Below are 20,129 nucleotides of genomic sequence, written 5' to 3'. Positions count from 1 at the left end.
TGGCTCATCTTCATTTTACATTAACCTTTGATCTTGCAATGGTAATCACTTGAATATGTTACTTAGAGAAAGGTATTTCTGAAATTTCGTTACTCTACATTAATTATTTTTTGGTACTGCGAGTTTTTTCCGTCTGTGTATCACACATATACAGGGTGTTACAAAAAGGTTCGGCCAAACTTTCAGGAAACATTCCTTACACGCAAAGAAAGAAAATATGTTATGTGGACATGTGTCCGGAAACGCTTACTTTCCATGTTAGAGCTCATTTTATTACTTCTCTTCAAATCACATTAATCATGGAATGGAAACACACAGCAACAGAACGTACCAGCGTGACTTCAAACACTTTGTTACAGGAAATGTTCAAAATGTCCTCCGTTAGCGAGGATACTTGCATCCACCCTCCGTCGCATGGAATCCCTGAATCCCTGATGCGCTGATGCAGCCCTGGAGAATGGCGTATTGTATCGCAGCCGTCCACAATACGAGCACGAAGAGTCTCTACACTTGGTACCGGGGTTGCGTAGACAAGAGCTTTCAAATGCCCCCATAAATGAAAGTCAAGAGGGTTGAGGTCAGGGGAGCATGGAGGCCATGGAATTGGTCCGCCTCTACCAATCCATCGGTCACCGAATCTGTTGTTGAGAAGCGTACGAACACTTCGACTGAAATGTACAGGAGCTCCATCGCGAATGAACCCCATGTTGTGTCGTACTTGTAAAGGCACATGTTCTAGCAGCACAGGTAGAGTATCCCTATGAAATCATGATAACGTGCTCCATTGAGCGTAGGTGGACGAAACTAAAATGAGCTCTAACATGGAAAGTAAGCGTTTCCGGACACATGTCCACATAACATCTTTTCTTTATTTGTGTGTGAGGAACGTTTCCTGACAGTTTGGCCGTATCTTATTGTAACACCCTGTAGAATGACGTTCGTCGACTTGGTTCCACTTACAGGTCAACACATGTGCGGCGACGGATGCTCGTCTGAGCTTACGGACTTCAGTATGATACCATCCGACAATGTAGTATAGGGAGGTATGGCTTTCCCCTAAATATCTGCATCAAGTGTTTTCGGTTTCAGTTGAAGTGGAGTTGTGACAGAACATGCAGTCTGCAAACTGGTCAAGCCAGTCAATGAAAAATTGTTGTCCTAGCGTCCTTTTTTCATGTATATTCTGTTGTTCTTGAGTTGAGAAATAAAATATTGATACCTCCTTAGAGTATAAATTCCGTATTCCCGACTAAATGAAAGGCTATTTGTTTCTTCGCCAGAGGCGTTTCTCTTCTTTATTTTCGAAACTTTTACGTGTGTACAAGTTCGAAGAGTGAGGGTATAATTATAAATTTGTTTCTACATGCGTTTTTGTGCCAGTTTTGAGATTAAAAACAGTTTGTCGTTGCAAAAATTACTTATAAATTTTAGTTCCACTTGCGAAATCATGTTATTTTCACGTGTGTGCCGCTGTGAGACTGTGTTTGTTCTGTACAGCCTAGGGATGCTTTCCCTGGCAGTGGTATACACATTTCACAATTATTACCCACGATTCTCGCCGGTGTGTCTTTTCAAAATCCTCCAGTTAACCCTGTTCGTTTCTTGTTTATATTGTTGGGAACATTCACATGCTTTCTTTGTCGACTTTGGTTCGTTTTGTGGCAGCTGTATGCAACTCAGATACTCATTTGTTTGTTTGTGTGGTTTTTAAGGAAAACTTAGTTTTGTTTTTGTTTTATACAAGGTTGACGCGGTGGTGTTTGATGGTCAGTATCTGTGTGACTTACAGCGTGTTACGGTTTTGCCCTAAATTTCGATATGGTACTGTTTCTCTGTCGCTCTGACCATGCTAACCGAAGAAAAATACATTGGGCTTCTTTCGAAGTCACGTGACGCATTGTTCTGCGTCAAAATGCTACCGTCCCACTGGACTTCAGGTGGTTTCAATACGGCTTCGTGATCTTACAACTCACCCGGTTTGAAGTGAAAGTAACCGTATTATTATGACTGCAATCTGTTTGAAGAAGCCATCGACAAATATGGAAGGAAAAAAGTTTAGCACAATGGAGAGCAGTTGTTACAGTTCGCCATACATAGCACGGAACTCATGGCATCGACTTAGGAGATAACCTGTCCCACCACGATAGTCTGAATGAATCGGGATTGGTGATGCAGTGATAGGTCACTGAAATTCGAGAGGTCGGTGATGCAGACATTTAATTATTATTATTATTTTTTTATTTATTTATTGTGTGACTTAGTGCTCGGTATACCGATTATGGTTAAAGTAGTTCTTTCACTGGCAAGGGTTTGTATTTAATTCATTCCATCTGCTAAAGTAGAGTGAAAATTATGCAACAGAAATTGCGGAACAAATCATAGGAGAGTGCATAGACGGAATGGAGTCCGCTTGGTTCGTTGAATCAGGCGAGGGGACCAAACAGCGAGGTCATCGGTCCCATCGGATTAGGGAAGGAAATCGGCCGTGCCCTTTCAAAGGAACCATTCTAGCATTTGCCTGAAGCGATTTAGGGAAATCACGGAAAACCTAAATCAGGATGGTCGGACGCGAGTCTGAACTGTCGTCCACCCGAATGCGAGTCCGGTGTGCTAACCACTGAGCCACCTCCCTCGGTGTAGCATTATGTGTTGAAGGCAAAAGCATGGACTGTATGCGCGTTGCTGACGATACGACGTTAGAGGAATCCAAGACGTTACTTCACGGAATGCTGGAAGATCTAAATAGGAAATGTGAAGAATACAAAAGAAAAATGATACTGGGCGGAAGAGGTGAGGCAGCGAAAATCAAGATAATTGGAGAACTGGAGCAGACAGAATTCGATTATTTGGGAATTGTGATAATGCAGAACCCGAGATGAGAAACACAAATAACTGCGTGATAGTCAAAGAAGCGTCCAAGAAACAGACATTAAAATCAGAGGAAAAGATTAGGTAAGTACTACAATGGAGCATAGTTCTATAGATTCAGACTCTTTTGCATTGCGAAAAGATGAGACACGAAGGCTGAAGGCACTGGAAATGTGGATGAGAAACAGAGCAGAGGGTGTGAGTTGGAAAGACTGGACGAGGAAGGAGATGGTGTTAAGAAGTTAAGATGGGCAGAATAGAAACCTCTTGGATACCAAAGGAAAAGAAAGAAATATTGGTTATGCCACAGTCTGAAGAAAGAGTGCTTACTATTGCAAGGAATCGAAGGCATACAAAAGGAAGAAAAAGAATATGCCAACTAATGGCAGCCTCAGCCTACTTCAAACAAAAGAGAGAAGTGCGAAGGAAGACGAGTTGACGTTTAGTCATATTTGGCCTTTAAACAAGGCATAACTATTGCTAATGGTGAATAGGTCATGATTTACCTGCAACGTCACTATAGCTGTGACATTATTACAGTGACGAGGGAGTAAAGTATGAAGGAAAGGTGTGGTCCTCAGTCACCGTAAGTTTTGGTCTCCACTGGAAAGAACATTGCCAATTGACACCCTATCGAAGGAAGATGCTGACAATAGAAATAATTGACGCTCTATAGGAGACAATCAAGCGAAAAATCCTCAGTGGCTGCCCCAGTGGAAAAGAAATTAAAAAATGAAACCATCACGTGTGTACCTAAAAGAGATCAGAAGCCTGTTACGGATTGTGTGTGGAGCAGGTTTCAATGTAGAGCGCAAAAATATTTTGGTTCTGTTTCAGCGAAGTTGTTAGATGACGTTCTTTGCGAATAGCGGGCGAAACTTCCACTTCAGAAGGCAGCGACGGAACTTTTAATGGCAAACAAACTTGGCATCTGTAAGCACACGAGCGACAACACTAAAGTTAACGTGGTAGTACCCCTCCAAGGAGTTTCTGTATTTATCATTAACTTGGAGAATATTCTCGGTATTGCACGCCCGCAGATCTTTTTACGTAGACTATATTTTTGGGCAGTTCGCTGGATATATTAAGCCAACGTGTCACTAGAAGGTGTTTATTAATCTAAAGTATTTGCTTTGCGCCGTCATAAATAACAGTTGAATATGGGCGTTACATCTGAGGTTTGTAATGCTGAGTTGCGTATAACGTAAAATGAGAAGAGGTTGAATACATTTATTTAGACCCAACTTATCTCCGTTGCAGGAGAGACGTCAATTTTATTGTAACGTGAATTGTATGGCTGTCTGTAGTTCACTTGCGATTATTTTTTTTAAAAGTATGCGAGGACAGTGACGTATACCCTCGAAGTCGTGGTCATTAGCGACGGCGTACAAAATCTAATGGAGAGGAATGAATGATGAAATCGGCTTTTGCCTTTATTCTCCTGAAAAGTTTCACAGAAGCAGCGGAAATTCTAAACTGAAGTAGGAAATTCAGACGGATGTTTAGGTTTCACTCAATTTGGAAACAACTAGAACAGTTAAGAGTTCCCGCGGTAAAGGCATTGCAAAATTTCAACTATTGCCATGAGAGATACAGCCTGGAGATACAGTGTTAAAAATATCCGGTATTAATGGTGTTTATTTGTATGTGCAATATTTTTCATAGTGTCGTCTAGAACTACTTGGCGTCCATACATAAAAGGGCAGATGTGGCTCGCTGTCTCAGTGGATAAGAGCCAGACTACAATCCAAAGATCCCGGTTTCGATTTCAGTTTTGTAAGTTACTGCTTCTTTCACCCCCGGCGTTGATTTGGTGATATGATACGGAGAGTGCCTGATTGGGCAAGTCATTTCAAAGTTTGGAGGAAGGCAAATCATATCACCTCCACAACATCCACAGCACCATTCCTACTAAATCACAGCGGAATTCGAATCCGTTTTCGGACGGAGAACAGCTTTAATTTCTTTTTATCCTAGTAAGTCGGCTTCTTGCATCAGAATTTTACCACATGTATATAACTAAAGCATTCATCAGTCTGAATGTTGATTTGAATAATCCTGCCCTTTACAAAACATTACTGTGTCGCAAGTGCTATGTCCTTGTGTTCATCAGACCTCAGAAGGAGGTCACCAAGCGCGTCTTGGTCAATTTTACATTTTAATGCAGATTCACAACCACAGTGCATTCTGCTTGTTTTTACTGTATTGTCCAGTGTGAAAGCTCCATTAAGAGCCACAAAATATAAAACAGTACCACGACTGACCGAGGAGCGACCTTCAAATCTCTGGATCACGAACCTAACTTCAGTAATCTACCGAGCCATGATGCTTGTCTCTGAGAGATGCACAGCATTTTTCAACCCAGGGTCTCAGCAAGAATGTTAAGAAGTTTGTGTCGAACATTGATAGCTTACATACTGAGGAAATGCACCGTTGTTTGAAAGCCTGCCATTCGCTGAGAGTTCCCTCACTTTGTGGCTCGTGCCAAAGGGAACATATGTCAAGATGTCAAAAGCTACGGTTCATTGGCACTTGTTTGGATTGTTCGTCAGCTTCAAGAGTGGACATTTCCTTTGATGTATTTACACTGTTACTACTGAAGCCAATAACAACTGCACCCTCATCATAAACAGCAGATACATCGAAGGCAAGGTTCTCGGGCATCAGGAAAGCACTCAAAATAGATGTTTCAGATGCACAAGTCGTAACCTCCGTATGTACTTACGTAGACTTAAATAAGGTGTTACAAAAGGGAATAAGATACCCTCTGTTACAACTTGTATAACATGGAGTGATGTCCAAAAATGCTTCGTCGTTTCCGTATTTGAATTCATTTCGTAGAGCTCTTCATAGAACATGGATCATGGGAAACACATAGGAAGAGAATGTGTCATCATACAACTTGAAACACTTTTTTTATATGAAATGTAGAAAATGTCTCCGCTAACATTAACACAAGCATTAGTAAATTGTCGAATTGAATCCCGAATGCGCTTAGTTATCATTAGAGTATATCATACAACCCCGTTTCCTCCACAACACTCCAAATGTTGCATTAATTTTAGACACACAAGGGTTTTCAAAGGCTCCGCAAATAAAAGTACACCGTCTGATTAGAAGTATCCTGGTACATATTAGTGGACATTAATCTTTCGCCTCTGTGGGAACTTGAATTCTGCTAGAGACATTTCCCATAAGGCGCTTTCATAGCTGCGGAAGTATGGCAGCCCCGCTGTGGCCGAGCATTTATAGGCGCTTCAGTCCGGAACCGCGCTGCTGCTACGGTCGCAGGTTCGAATCCTGCCTCGGGCATGGATGTGTCTGATGTCCTTAGGTTAGTTAGGTTTAAATAGTTCTAAGTGTATGGGACTGATGACCTCAGGTGTTACGTCCCATAGTGCTCAGAGCCATTTGCACCATTTGAATGGCAGCCCATTCTTCCCGAAGAGCCGAAAAAAGAGGAGATAGTCAGACTGGACGCTAGGGTTTGGCGCGATGTCTAAGTTCTGATTCCTCGACTTGCGCCATAGGGTGGTGGGGTTTCGGGTTCCGCTGGATAGGTCAGGAGTCCACTACAGACAGCAGGCGGCTACACGGGTAGCAAGGGTTGTGTGGCGTGGACTGGGCTTTTTTTGTAGGTTAGATGGCCTCGGGCAAGTACAGAAAGGGCAACAGCCTGAAAGGGTGCGGGGAAAAGTCAGGACATGCGGGGACCAAACAGCAATCGGTATTGTAATTGTAAACTGTCGAAGCTGCGTTGGTAAAGTACCGGAACTTTAAGCGCTGATAGAAAGCACCGAAGCTGAAATCGTTATAGGTACGGAAACCTGGCTGAAGCCAGAGATAAATTCTGCCGAAATTTTTACAAAGGCACAGACGGTGTTTAGAAAGGATAGATTGCATGCATCGGTGGTGGCGTGTTTGTCGCTTTTAGTAGTCGTTTATCCTGTAGTGAAGCACAAGTGGATAGTTTCTGTGAATTATTATGGGTGGAGGTTACATTCAACAACCGAGCTAGGTTAATAAGTGGCTCCTTTTACCGACCTCCCGACTCAGCAGCATTGGTGGCAGAACAACTGAGAGAAAATCTGGAATACATTTCACATAAATTTTCTCAGCATGTTACAGTCTTAGGTGGAGATTTCAATTTACCAGATATAGTGTGGGACACTCAGATGTTTAGGACGGGTGGTAGGGACAAGGCATCGAGTGACATTATACTGAGTGCACTACCCGAAAATTACCTCGAGCAATTAAACAGAGAACGGACTCGTGGAGATAACATCTTGGACCTACTGATAACAAACAGACCCGAACTTTTCGACTCTGTAAGCGCAGAACAGGGACTCAGTGATCATAAGGCCGTTGCAGCATCCCTGAATATGGATATAAATAGGAATATAAAAAAAAGGGAGGAAGGTTTATCTGTTTAGCAAGAGTAACAGAAGGCAGATTTCAGACTACCTAACAGATCAAAACGAAAATTTCTGTTCCGACACTGACAAGCCGGCCGGTAGTGGCCGTGCGGTTCTAGGCGCTTCAGTCTGGAACCGAGTGACCACTACGGTCGCAGGTTCGAATCCTGCCTCGGGCATGGATGTGTGTGATGACCTTAGGTTTAAGTAGTTCTAAGTTCTAGCGGACTGATGACCATAGATGTTAAGTCCCATAGTGCTCAGAGCCATTTTTGACACTGACAATGTTGAGTGTTTATGGAAAAATTTCAAAGCAATCATAAAATGCATTTTAGACAGATACGTGCCGAGTAAAACTGTGAGGGACGGGAAAAACCCACCGTGGTTCAACAACAAAGTTAGGAAACTACTGCGAAAGCAAAGAGAGCTTCACTGCAAGTTTAAACGCAGCTAAAACCTCTCAGACAAACAGAAGCTAAACGATGTCAAAGTTAGCGTAAGGAGGGCTATGCGTGAAGCGTTCAGTGAATTCGAAAGTAAAATTCTATGTTCCCTCCGCCACACACCGTTCGGTGGCTTGAGGAGTATAAATGTAGATGTAGGTGTAGACATTCCATTACTGTTCCATTCGGCTGAGGTCAGGACTCTGCACAGGCCAGTCCGTTTGAGGAATTCTGTTGTCCATATACCATTGACTCAAATATGACATCATTGCCATGCAGATAGAAACAGTGGTAATCTTCGAAGTGTTCCTCTGCTGTAAGCAGTACCCAGTGCTGTAAAATCTGTTGAAATCCTTCCGCATTAAGTGTTTCTTTAAGCTCAGTAAGAGACTATACCTCAACCACGGAAAACAGCCCCATACCGTTACACCATCTGCCCGTATGTGATTGTCGGCACAACACGTGATGGCAGATGCTGATCTCTAGGCATTCGCCAAACCCAGGCCCTTCCATTGCTACAGGGTATAGTGTGATTCATCACTCCAGATCACTGCTTACCAGTCATCCACCGACCAGGGACGAAGGTTTAGAAGTGTCCCTGATGGATTTGTTGCTCTTGTAACATCCACTGGCACTGAGCTCTCCTAACCGGCCCATTCTACTGTTACCGTCTCTCTATTGACAACACGGTACTCTTCGCCCCTCTTTATATTGACGAGTCCGCCACTTGTGACGTGTAGTGGTCGATTTCGCATTATGTACGGATATCCGGATGCTTTTGATCAGATAATGTATAATGTGGTTAGGTGTGGAGAAATAGTCCTCGTCTTCCTATCGATCTGCACGAAATGTGTAATCGCAACAGAGAAGAAATTGCGTTAGCCATGTTTAGTATACTGCGAAAAGATGTAGAAATTGAGTCCGAAAATGGACGTGATGTGATGACACTTGCGTACATACAGTGTACATTTTTTGTGAGGGGAATACGTTCTGAAAGTTGCCTGTGTGCAGGGTGTCCCATTTACATTGACTATGTTATTCCTTTCAGATATACGCCATTCGGAATTGCGTACATTTTTAGAAGCCATCCTATCTTTAGTGTGTTCTATATTTTTCTCCCCCCAAGTAAATCTCGGCCAGAAGCAAAATAGAAAAATGCACCAAACAAGTCCTGATTAGCTACCTGTAAACAGCATGACTGCGTTTCGTGTAGCATTTTTCGTTACGATCATGTGAACAGCAGTGCAACTTTTTCACATAGCATCCTGTGTTTTTATTCGGTAATCCATTTCCTCTCGTAAAGACCTGTTTAAAAACGTATCCCAGAGTTAATTTTAATTTTAATAATTAACAGCCTCAGGTACAACTGAGGCTGTTAATTATTAAAATTAATATTTACACAGTTGCTGACAGGGCCGTGAAACGTTGAAGATATTTACATCCCAGTGTACGTAAACATGACGTAATAAAAAAGAAGAACACAAATTTGACTTGGACACGCTGTATTAGCACACTGTGCAGGTACCCGGGGTATCGTGACTCGTCCACTAGCTAGATACGACAGTTAACAAAGGAAAACACAAGGAAAATGCACACAGGTTGTTCAGTCAACTGTCTTCAGTTGAGCGGTAACCTACTTTTTCATTGGTATACGCGAAGCACAAACGTAATGATACACACAAAGAAACTATGAACAAATAAATATTACATTATACTGAAAGATTAAGAGTAAAAGAATATCCAAGCCACAACAGTACACAGGTGAGTACTGGCGCAGGACTAAAATATTTGGAGAGGCTACGGAAATTGTAACATAGATGATATCGGAGGCTATAACACAATTGTTACCTAAAATCAAATCCAGTGGAAACAGTATATGAAATTAGCAACTGACCGTACAGTCAATCAGATGCGTTAGCTGTGAGATCCCCTCTGAGCTCCTTGTTAGCTGAAATGTTTCTAGAAAATTTTGAACTCTCATGTTCAGATAAAGAGCCGCTACGTTCTGAAATACATTACTGGATGAGAAACGTGGACGATGTACTGTACTCGTGGACATGTGGCACCAATTAATTAAACAAATCTTTTCTAGTGTTCACACCACAGTAAAATTAAATTTACACTGGAGCTGAGGAAAGTCATTCAGTCATTCAGTTGTTGATTGTTGGGAAGTAGGAAAGCCCTGCGTAGATCGTCGGGGTAATTTCGGATATGGTCCCAGTTGGCATAAAAAAACTCCAAGGCAGACATTAGCTGTAAACAATAACCTTTATTCAGAACGTGACAGTACCTTTTCTTTTACAAAAAGTCGTATAAACTCTATTCCTAACAACATATGTTACGTATTTTACTTCACTTTGAACATTATCAGTTTTTTCTGGTTCATCACCAGCAATTTGTAGTCCAATAAAAAAAGGATTAGTATCTTGAAACAAACGATTCTTTGCTTTACACTGACTCTCCAAATCAGTCCATGACTTTGCTTATCTATATCAGCACTCGTTTCTGGTTTAGAATACGTTACAAACTTAAATTTATTCCTACGACTATACTTACGCCATGGAACACCAGCTGACCGCTCAGGATTAAGATCAAATGAACCAATTTTATTAGTACATGCTATACGAACTTTTTCAAGAGCACCTTGATCCTCAAATATTTTTTTTGTTAGCCCTTTCATCCAAAGTCAAACGTTCTATTCTAACATTAATCCTATACACAGTAGGTAACTACTTTATTAATTATTGCTGTGGTATAATTATTAGAACCTCAATAAGAGATCCTCACAAGTCATACCTCAGACGCACAGCCGAAGGCCATCCTAGAAAATGGCCTCACGGGGAGTGAGGTCTCCTGATCAGGGTAAAAATAAGTATAGGCTTGTACACAAGTTGACTACAGACATGCAGCAGTAATAATTAATAAAGTAGTTACCTACGTGTATAGGATTAATGTTAGAATAGAACAAAAAAATATTTGAGGATCAAGGTGCTCTTGAAAAAGTTCGTATAGCATGTACTAATAAAATTGGTTCATTTGATCTTAATCCTGAGCGGTCAGCTGGTGTTCCATGGCGTAAGTATAGTCGTTGGAATAAATTTAAGTTTGTAACGTATTCTAAACCAGAAACGAGTGCTGATATAGATAAGGTAAAGTCATGGACTGATTTGGAGAGTCAGTGTAAAGCAAAGAATCGTTTGTTTCAAGGAACTAATCCTTTTTTTATTGGACTACAAATTGCTGGTGATGAACCAGAAAAAACTGATAATGTTCAAAGTGAAGTAAAATACGTAACATATGTTGTTAGGAATAGAGTTTATATGACTTTTTGTAAAAGAAAAGGTACTGTCACGTTCTGAATAAAGGTTATTGTTTACAGCTAATGTCTACCTTGGAGTTTTTTTATGCCAACTGGGACCATATCCGAAATTACCCCGACGATCTACGCAGGGCTTTCCTACTTCACAACAATCAACAAAGGATTGATGAATTAGCTATTACATTTTATGGCAACAAAATAAATTATTCTGCAGCTGTTGTTGTGTTAGAAGAATTGTGGTATTATAAGCCGAACCTGGATGATTTAATTCGTCAATTTAGGGATGCATACAGAGAGTTTGTTTTTATGCCTAACGGTATAAGGTGTGCTAATAGGTACTTTGATTTTAGTCAGGGTCGTTATAGGCCTTTGTGGTATAATTATTAGAACCTCAATAAGAGATCCTCACAAGTCATACCTCAGACGCACAGCCGAAGGCCATCCTAGGAAAGTAACTTCTACAGATATAGTAATACCTGTCAATCCCTAACAGCCTGTAACACACAAACGTGTAACCTTACATTTCATGGTGCACCGTCTGCTATCTTTACCTCAAACCCAATCATATGAAGCCTGTCTCAAAAGTATCCGACCTTTGGCCTGAGAAACTATTTCGAATACCTGACGGGGTTGGGACCCTAATCTCCTTCAAAGTAGGCCCCTTGTGCTTGCACACGCTTAGCCCACTGATCCTTCCACTGCTGGAAACACCTCTGGAAGTCTTCTTTTGGAATGGTGTTCAGCTCCGTCGTCGTGTTCCATATTATCTCTTCTCTACTCTCAAAACGGGATCCTTTCAGTGGCCTCTTCAATTTTGGAAACAACCAGAAGTCGCAAGGAGCCATGTCTCGTACATTGAACATGTAAAATAACTAAAGAAATTACGTGCAGTAATACTTACAGTCCTATCCTAATTGATAATGTCTTTAGTATACTTAGTAGAAAGAAGAGGCAGAGGCTAACATCACTTACGTACCCTTTGCAGAAAGCACTAAATCATACTGATAGCAAATTGCTCCCCTGACGCCCGGTCCAATCGTATTAATGTAACCACCGCCTATGTTCATCCTCAACGTGGAATAATCACTCAGACGGTAGGCGACACCACTAGCAGTAACGGGTATGTACCCTGTGGTCCACAACCCCACGACGACTGCCGCAGTCCATTTCACCCCTCCGTCGCCCCACACCGAACCACTCTTTCGGGGTTATTGTGCGGTTCGATCTACGGTGCCCCGACTAGATTCTGACTCTTAACAATAAATATGTTCTGAGATAAAAAAGTGTGGCATTGCTTATTGAACGACCCTCGTGTATGTTGAGTATTATTTTAACAATATTTTCACGTAAACCTAAGCAGCTGAAGAATTATTATGAGATGGAGGTAATGAGATTCGATTTACAATTTGAAGAATAGCGTAACTCCTGTAAATGTGCTTCACTTCAACAGTGTCAGCCTTAGAATCCAAAGGAAATATCCGCACAACAGCAATGTTGATTATTAAATAGCGCTACGCTCCTTTTTTTATGACACGCTCATTCGTTTCATTAATTTATACTGCATTTGCGGCCCGCATCTCGTGGTCGTGCGGTAGCGTTCTCGCTTCCCACGCCCGGGTTCCCGGGTTCGATTCCCGGCGGGGTCAGGGATTTTCTCTGCCTCGTGATGGCTGGGTGTTGTGTGCTGTCCTTAGGTTAGTTAGGTTTAAGTAGTTCTAAGTTCTAGGGGACTGATGACCATAGATGTTAAGTCCCATAGTGCTCAGAGCCATTTTTGAACTGCATTTGCGAATATCAACTTAAAAATGTTGAGAGCAAAGAGATCTCTGGCACCAGCTACATGTTAGGAACTGCGGACTTTGACACAATGAACAAAGCACGGTACCAACGGCAAAACAGTATTTCACTGTATGTTTAAAGTGAATGCTGGTCCAAATTGACACTGACTCCCAGAAGTCTTGCCGAGTTGCTAAACCTCTGTAGAAAACCATTGAATGCGCAGAAGCTAAAGCCATCCATCAATTGCAGTACCTTTTCCCACTTGTGTCGGCCATTTAGAAACTGCAGTGTCCTTTGCTCCGTGCCCTTCATGCAATGCCGTACTGTCACTCGTTGGTTCAACACCTTCATGAACACAAACCTCTTGTTTTACGTTTCATCCGTGCAGCTGGGTTTTATCACTCGCTCTAGTGTGGGCGCTCTCACATGATTTCTCAGGCTACACCAACTCCAGCGGCTTTTAATTGTGGCGTGGATACCAAAATAGTGTATTTTATGGTAACAAGTTGTGTTGGCCCTTTATCAACGCTTTCCAGCTGGAGGTTCTTCGTTTGTAGTTGAGTGATTGACCTTTTACCTGATCCATCAACCACTGTAGTCTGTTTTACTCTAGTCAACTATTTGCTCTGCTCCTTTTAAGTGTCCTCTATTTTGTGTTATTGCGGTGTTCATTTTAGCTCCGTACCCCTTGGTGTTCCCTCCCACTGGGTGCAGAGTTTACGCTTTTACTGTATAGGCCTTTTACAAGTATGTCTGTTTGGAACAGGGGACTGATGACCTAGATGTTTAGCCCCCATCAAACCCCAAAACCAACCAACCAACAAACCTCTTACACACTCCACTATACAGTACTTCACGTTGGGGTATTAAAACTTTCTTCGTTGATGGAGCACATATGTGCCACTAAAGTAATGTTTTCATCGTTCGTACGTCTGTATCTCATATCTTTCCAATGCTAGCACGTTGCGGGGCTCTTTCGGAACTTGGAGAAAAATACTACGGACCGCGGGTTTGATATATAGAAGGCTGTGAAGCGATCAAATGGGGGAGAGGCGTGTTTATAGGTCGCACAGTGCGTCTGTTTCACGAAAATCAGATCAGACTACCATCTTGTTCGTTCGAAGAATGTCTGAAGTAACTGATTGTATTTTCTTATACATCCTAGACGTAGTTTGGAAACATTACAACACAGCTCAGTCATTCTAGTAGTTCCTACATTATTTGTATGCAATAGGGCCTATATGCCTCCGAAAACGTCATAGAATGTAGAAAACGTGTGTGGTATGCCAAGGGCATCTTCAAATGTTACATGAAAACCTGTGTGCGATATTTCCTGCTTCTCATTGTCAGGAGAATAAATGAGTTCTGGTACTGATTTTTTTTTTTTATACTCTTCTCCATAATTGTCATCCAGATAAAATTATTCTAAAGTTAAATTTTTAACTGTGAATATCTCAGGTTCACACGAAAACATGAATCTAGTGAGATTCGTGAGACACAAGTGTCCCACTTCACCGATTTGCGTACCATCAGAATTATGGCTCAAATTTCTGTGCAGGATCGATTGCTGGGGCTGATATATACGAAGTTTGTTTTGTGGAGTCTACTTGATGTTCTATTGTAAGGATGGCCGAAATCCAGTTCACAAAGAGCTATAAAACAAATAGTATTGTACAATGTTAATACTACGTTTTCAGTTTTTAATAGAATTATTAATTTGCGAATTGGTCGGAGGGGAAACGCCACGGCGGCGCAAAAGCAAAGCAGGGCGGAGTGAGCGACCTCCCCAAATTACGACCGACCATGGAAATGAGGAGTGACGTCACCCCTCAGTGAAGAACCCCTTCTGAGCACGCGGGGGACCAGGGGTGGATGTCCGCTCCAGTAGCGAGCGATTGGTCGTGTTGTTAGCGGTCACCCCGAGGGAACGAAGGCGGGCACACTCTGTGGCGCCGCCCGTCGCAGTTGCAAGCAGCTTCTCCCAGCGTGAGCCGCCTGGTAAATAAGACCGCTGCGCTTCATTGCACTGCGTAATTATTGCGTCGCTCGTGTCGTTTCCTCTGCGACGAACGCGGTTATAGCTTCCTCCTCTCGGCGTTCTAATTCGTGTCAACTCTCTTTCCTTGCCCACAATCAGTGACGTCGTCGTGTTAACTACAGAGTGTTTTAGAAAGATTTGTTCGAATTCGCAACACTGAATCTTCTACTTCCCTTCACTACCCCTCTTACTTACATGCGGTACATTTTTAACTTAAAAGTGTTGTTACTGTCTTCATTCCGAAGACAAATCTGATGTACACTCATGCTCATAAATTAAGGATAATGCTGATACATGGTGAAACTACGCTTTCGTGGGCAGTGCAAGTTTAAATCACCTGGGGTTTCACCATGCGGTGCATTTGACCTGCGGTCTTCGCAGAAGTGTGTTGGCGCATGTCAGAGTACGGTGCAGCGAGTAAGTGTGCAGACGTTTTCACACTTGCTAATGGTGACTGTGTGTTGAAAACTGCTCAAAGAACACACATTGATGATGACGTTATGAGGGGTAGAATACTAGGGCGACTGGAGGCTGGTAAACACAGCAGGTCGTAACACGGGCCCTCCGTGTGCCACGAAGTGTGATCTCAAGATTATGCCAACGATTTCAGCAGACAGGAAACGTGTCCAGGCGCTACAGTACGGGACGTCCATAGTGTAAAACACCACAAGAAGACCGATATCTCACCATCAGTGGCCGCAGACGGCGACGGAGTACTGCAGGTAGCCTTGCTCGGGACCTTACCGCAGCCACTGGAACAGTTGTCTCCAGACACACAGTCTACAGACGACTGAAGCATGGTTTATTCGCCCGAAGACCTGCGAGGTGCACTCCACTAACCCCTGGTCACAGGAGAGCCCGTGAAGCCTGGTGTTAAGAACACAGTACATGGTCATTAGAACAGTGGTCCCAGGTTATGTTCACGGACGAGTCCAGATATAGTCTGAACAGTGATTCTCGCCGGGTTTTCATAAGGCGTGAACCAGGAACCAGATACCAAGCCCTTAATGCCCTTGAAAGGGACCTGTATGGAGGTCGTGGTTTGATGGTGTGGGGTGGGAGTGTAATTGGTGCACGTACAACCCTGCATGTCTTTGAGGGAGGAACTGTAACGGGACAGGTGTATTGGGACGTCATTTTGCACCAGTATGTCCGCCTTTTCAGGGGTGCAGTGGGTCCCACTTTCTTCCTGATGGACAATAACGCACGGCCCCACCGAGCTGCCATCGTGGACGAGTACCTTGAAACAGAAGGTATCAGGCGAATGGAGTGGCCAGTCTGTTCTCCAGACCTAAACACCAACGAGCACGTCTGGGATGCTCTCGGTCGACGTAGCGCTGCACCTCTTCAAATCCCTAGGACACTTCAGGAGCTCCGACACGCACTGTTGCAAGAGTGGGAGGCTATACCCCAGCAGCTGCTCGACCACCTGATCCAGAGTATGCCAATCCGTTGTGCGGCCTGTGTACGTGTGCATGGTGATCATATCCCATACTGATGTCGGGGTACATGCGCAGGAAACAATGGCGTTTTGTAGCACATGTGTTTCGCTACAGTTTTCTCGACTTTTCACCAATACCGTGGACTTACAGCTCTGTCCTATATGTTCCCTATGTGCCTTTGCTATTAGCGCCAGTTTTGTGTAGTGCCACGTTGTATGGCACCACATTCTGCAATTATCGTTAATTTATGAGCATGAGTGTAGCTCCCCTCGCTACTCTATCCTGTGCAAGCCTCTTCATCTCCGAATAACTACTGCGACCTACCACCTTTTGAACCTGTTAACTATTTTCATCTCTTGGTCTTCCTTTACAATATTTACCCCACACTCTCTAGTGCTGAGCTGGTGATTCGTTGATGTCTCAGAAGGCATTCTGTCAGCCGATCGATTTTTTGTTTAGTCAGGTTGTGGCACAAACTTGTACTTTCCCAGTTCCGTTCACTACCTTCTGTTACTTACATAATGTACCCATCTAATCTTCAGCATCCTTCTGTAGTACTACATTTATTCTCTTCATGTCTGAACTGTTCATTGTCCACATTTCACTTCCATACGAGGATACACTCAAGACAAATACCTTCAGAAAAGATTCCATAACACTTGGATCTATATTCGACGTCTACAATTTTCTCTTCCATCGCTAGTCTACATTTTATACCTCTGTACTTCGGCCATCATCAGTTATTTTCCTGCCCAAATAGCAAAACATATCTACTTTTAATGTCTCGTTTCGTAATCTAATTTCGTCAGCATCTTCTGAGTTCACTCGACTGAATTTCGTTTTCAGCCGCTGTCCAAGTTCAACTGCTCTTCCTAGTCCTTTACCGTCTCTGACAGAATTACATTGTCATCGGCAAACCTCTAAGTTTTTGTTTCTTCTCCCTGAACTTTGATCTCTTCACTAAATTTTCCTTTGGTTTCATTTACTGCTTGCTCAGTGTAAAGGTAGAATAACACCGGGGATACACTACAACCGTGGTGTTTCACATAGTTCTCAAACACTCCTTGCCTGTCTTGTAACTCTCGGCTGGTTTCTTTACAATTTTAAATATAGCCTTTCGCTGTATTTTATCCCTGCTACCTTCAGAATTTCAAAGAATATAATAAAGTCAACATTGTCAAAAGCTTTCTCCTTAACCTTTTTTGAAACAGAAGTCGTAGGGTCAGTATTGTCTCGCTTGTTCCTAGTTTCATGTAGGATTAAAAAAAATTATTTTACAAGGGTATATATTTTACAAGTATGCACATAGAACCTTGAATACTTTTTACAATTACGTTTAGGATCAAACATTTCATTTGCCTTTCACAATTGCTCCATTTGCCCACCTCCCCCCTGCCACCAGTGGACGCGCGACGAACACAATCCGTTCTATTGGGAGCACGTTTTCGATTGTTGAGCGGCATCGGAGTTCACCCACCCGTGTTCGGAGGGGAGCGTTTCACAATTTTGCACCAAAAAAAGACGTTAGAGCAGAGGGCCTTTGAAATACATTGGTGCAATGCGAGGTCCTTACGAGGTACAATGCCTTACTCTCAACGAAAACCAGGCTGTACAGTTGTAAATGAGTTACACCTATTGAGACGGAAACCGAGAACGCAAAGCGCGTGTTGTTGCTGTCTTATCGGCGCACATAGGGCACTGAACGAGCGTGCTAGCGAACTAGCTGCACCACGCAGATCGCTACTGGCAACATATGGGCTGGCAGCTTAAAACTGGCACCAAGATAATCTTCTGGTTTTGATATATAAAATGAAATCTGCCCCACGTTTCAAACTCCATTCCTGTACAAGGTACATTCTTGTGAAATCGGATGTACGTTTTTTGAAGCAGCCTATACTGTGGAATCAGAGAACAGTAAGTAACAGAAGTGGTAGATAGAGTGGATCGTGGCGTGTCACCTGCTGTTCCTGTTAGATGTGTATCGGTTCGTGAACTAATAGCTTCCGGTTGGCATTACGTCATCAGATAGTGCCTGACTTGCGGTCGATTAACTCTAGATGTCGCGGAGCGGAACGTTAAACCATTTCACAATGCATTTCAAATGACGGCGTTCACACAGACGGAACGAAACGGAACGTCACTGTCAAGGATTCTTCGCTTACTTTGTAACGTAACGCTTTCCGAAGGTTGCATAAGGCCTTGGTATTTTTGCCAAGAGTGTTATCTCACAAAAGACACGAACCATTTCAAAGCGGAAAATTACAGCTTTTACAATAACTAGACAAGAAGCATCCTCTACTGTTCGTTAATAAGAACGTAAAGATTTTCAATTAAACCTTTTTCGACAGTGAAAATCTCAGGTCTAATGAAGGGAAAACGTTATTACGTTATTTAACAGCTAGAAACAAATCGAGATGCAAAGAACAAGGTAAAAAAGCATTAGATATTTCTTATAAATTTATTCTTTTGCGACTGCAACAAAAGTCATACTTAGACCAAACGCGTTTCGCTTCATTTCAAAGCATCTTCAGTGGTCAGTGTAACAATGTAATCTGTTCGTTAAGATCGTTGACAGTTTTCATGTTTTACTTTACTGCTGTTAAATGTACAATTATTACTAACGATTTTTCTTGTTTCCTACTACATTTCTAACGTTCTTTCACATATTAGTTACAGATTTTAAGAACACTGCGCTTCACTGACACTGGGTCTCTGCCCGAGGACAGGGTGTTTGTGTTGTCCTCATTTCCTCATTTCATCATCATCATCATCATACGTGACAGTGGCTCGACTGGACTGTGTAAAGAATTGAACTGCGTAAAAATTGGGACAAACTAATCGTCATCATAATCAATTGATGGACTCGAATTCGGGAGGACGACGGTTCAATTCCGCGTCTTGCCATCCTGATATGAGTTTTCGGTGATTTCCCTAAATCGCTCCATGCAACTGCCCGGATTGTTCCTTTGAAAGGGGACGGCCGACTTCCTTCCCCGTCCTTCCCCAATCCGATGAATCCGATGACCTCGCTCTTGGTCTCCTCTTCCAAACAACCCCCAATCATCATCAACAGACACTGAATATATTTTGTATTTGATGTTGTTTAGATGCAGTTACACAACCGCCTTAATATGTTTTGATGTTGAGCGATGCGACAGTCTTACGCGTTTTTTTTAGCAGTGGAATTGACTGTTACTTCTGTTACCCTACGTAAATGTAACAGACCTAATAAGGAGACTGCCTACACTACGCTTGTCCGTCCTCGTTTAGAATACTGCTGCGCGGTATGGGATCCTACCAGATAGGACTGACGGAATACATCGAAAATTTTCAAAGAAGGCCAGCACGTTTTGTATTATCGCGAAATATGGGAGAGAGTGTCACTGGAATGATACATGATTTGTGCTGGACATCATTAAAAGAAAGGCGTTTTTAGTTGCGACGGAATCTTTTCACGAAATTCCAGTCACCAACTTTCTCTTCCGAATGCGAAAATATTTTGTGGACACCGACCTACATAGGGAGAAACGATCACCACGATAAAATAAGGGAAATCAAAGCTCGTGCGGAAAGGTATAGGTGTACGTTCTTTCCACGCGCTATATGAGACTGGAATAGTAGAGAATTGTGAAGGTGGTTCGATGAACCCTCTGCCAGTCACTTAAATGTGATTTGCAGAGGATGGTCGGCTATCCACATTGAAGTTTTCAGTGTTTCGCCCAATAGCTTAAGGAGAATGTCGGGGTATTTCCTCTGCAGGGGACATCGTTGGTTTCCTCTCTCATCTCCAGTGGTCTTGTTGAATGCACGTCAAACTCTAATCTT

The 20,129-nt window shown here is 42.6% G+C and overlaps 1 protein-coding gene across 3 annotated transcripts in view; it reads left to right on the top strand.

Moving 5' to 3' along the window:
• LOC124784187 (protein yippee-like 2) overlaps positions 1–20,129 on the top strand; it is a 627,503-nt gene that overhangs the window by 319,273 nt on the left and 288,101 nt on the right. The window lies entirely within an intron of this gene.

This window comes from Schistocerca piceifrons, chromosome 1 (assembly GCF_021461385.2).
Source record: "Schistocerca piceifrons isolate TAMUIC-IGC-003096 chromosome 1, iqSchPice1.1, whole genome shotgun sequence".
NCBI classification, from domain to species: Eukaryota; Metazoa; Arthropoda; class Insecta; order Orthoptera; family Acrididae; genus Schistocerca; species Schistocerca piceifrons.
Note: the sequence above shows the minus strand (reverse complement) of the source record. Positions and strands in the feature narration are given on the sequence as shown.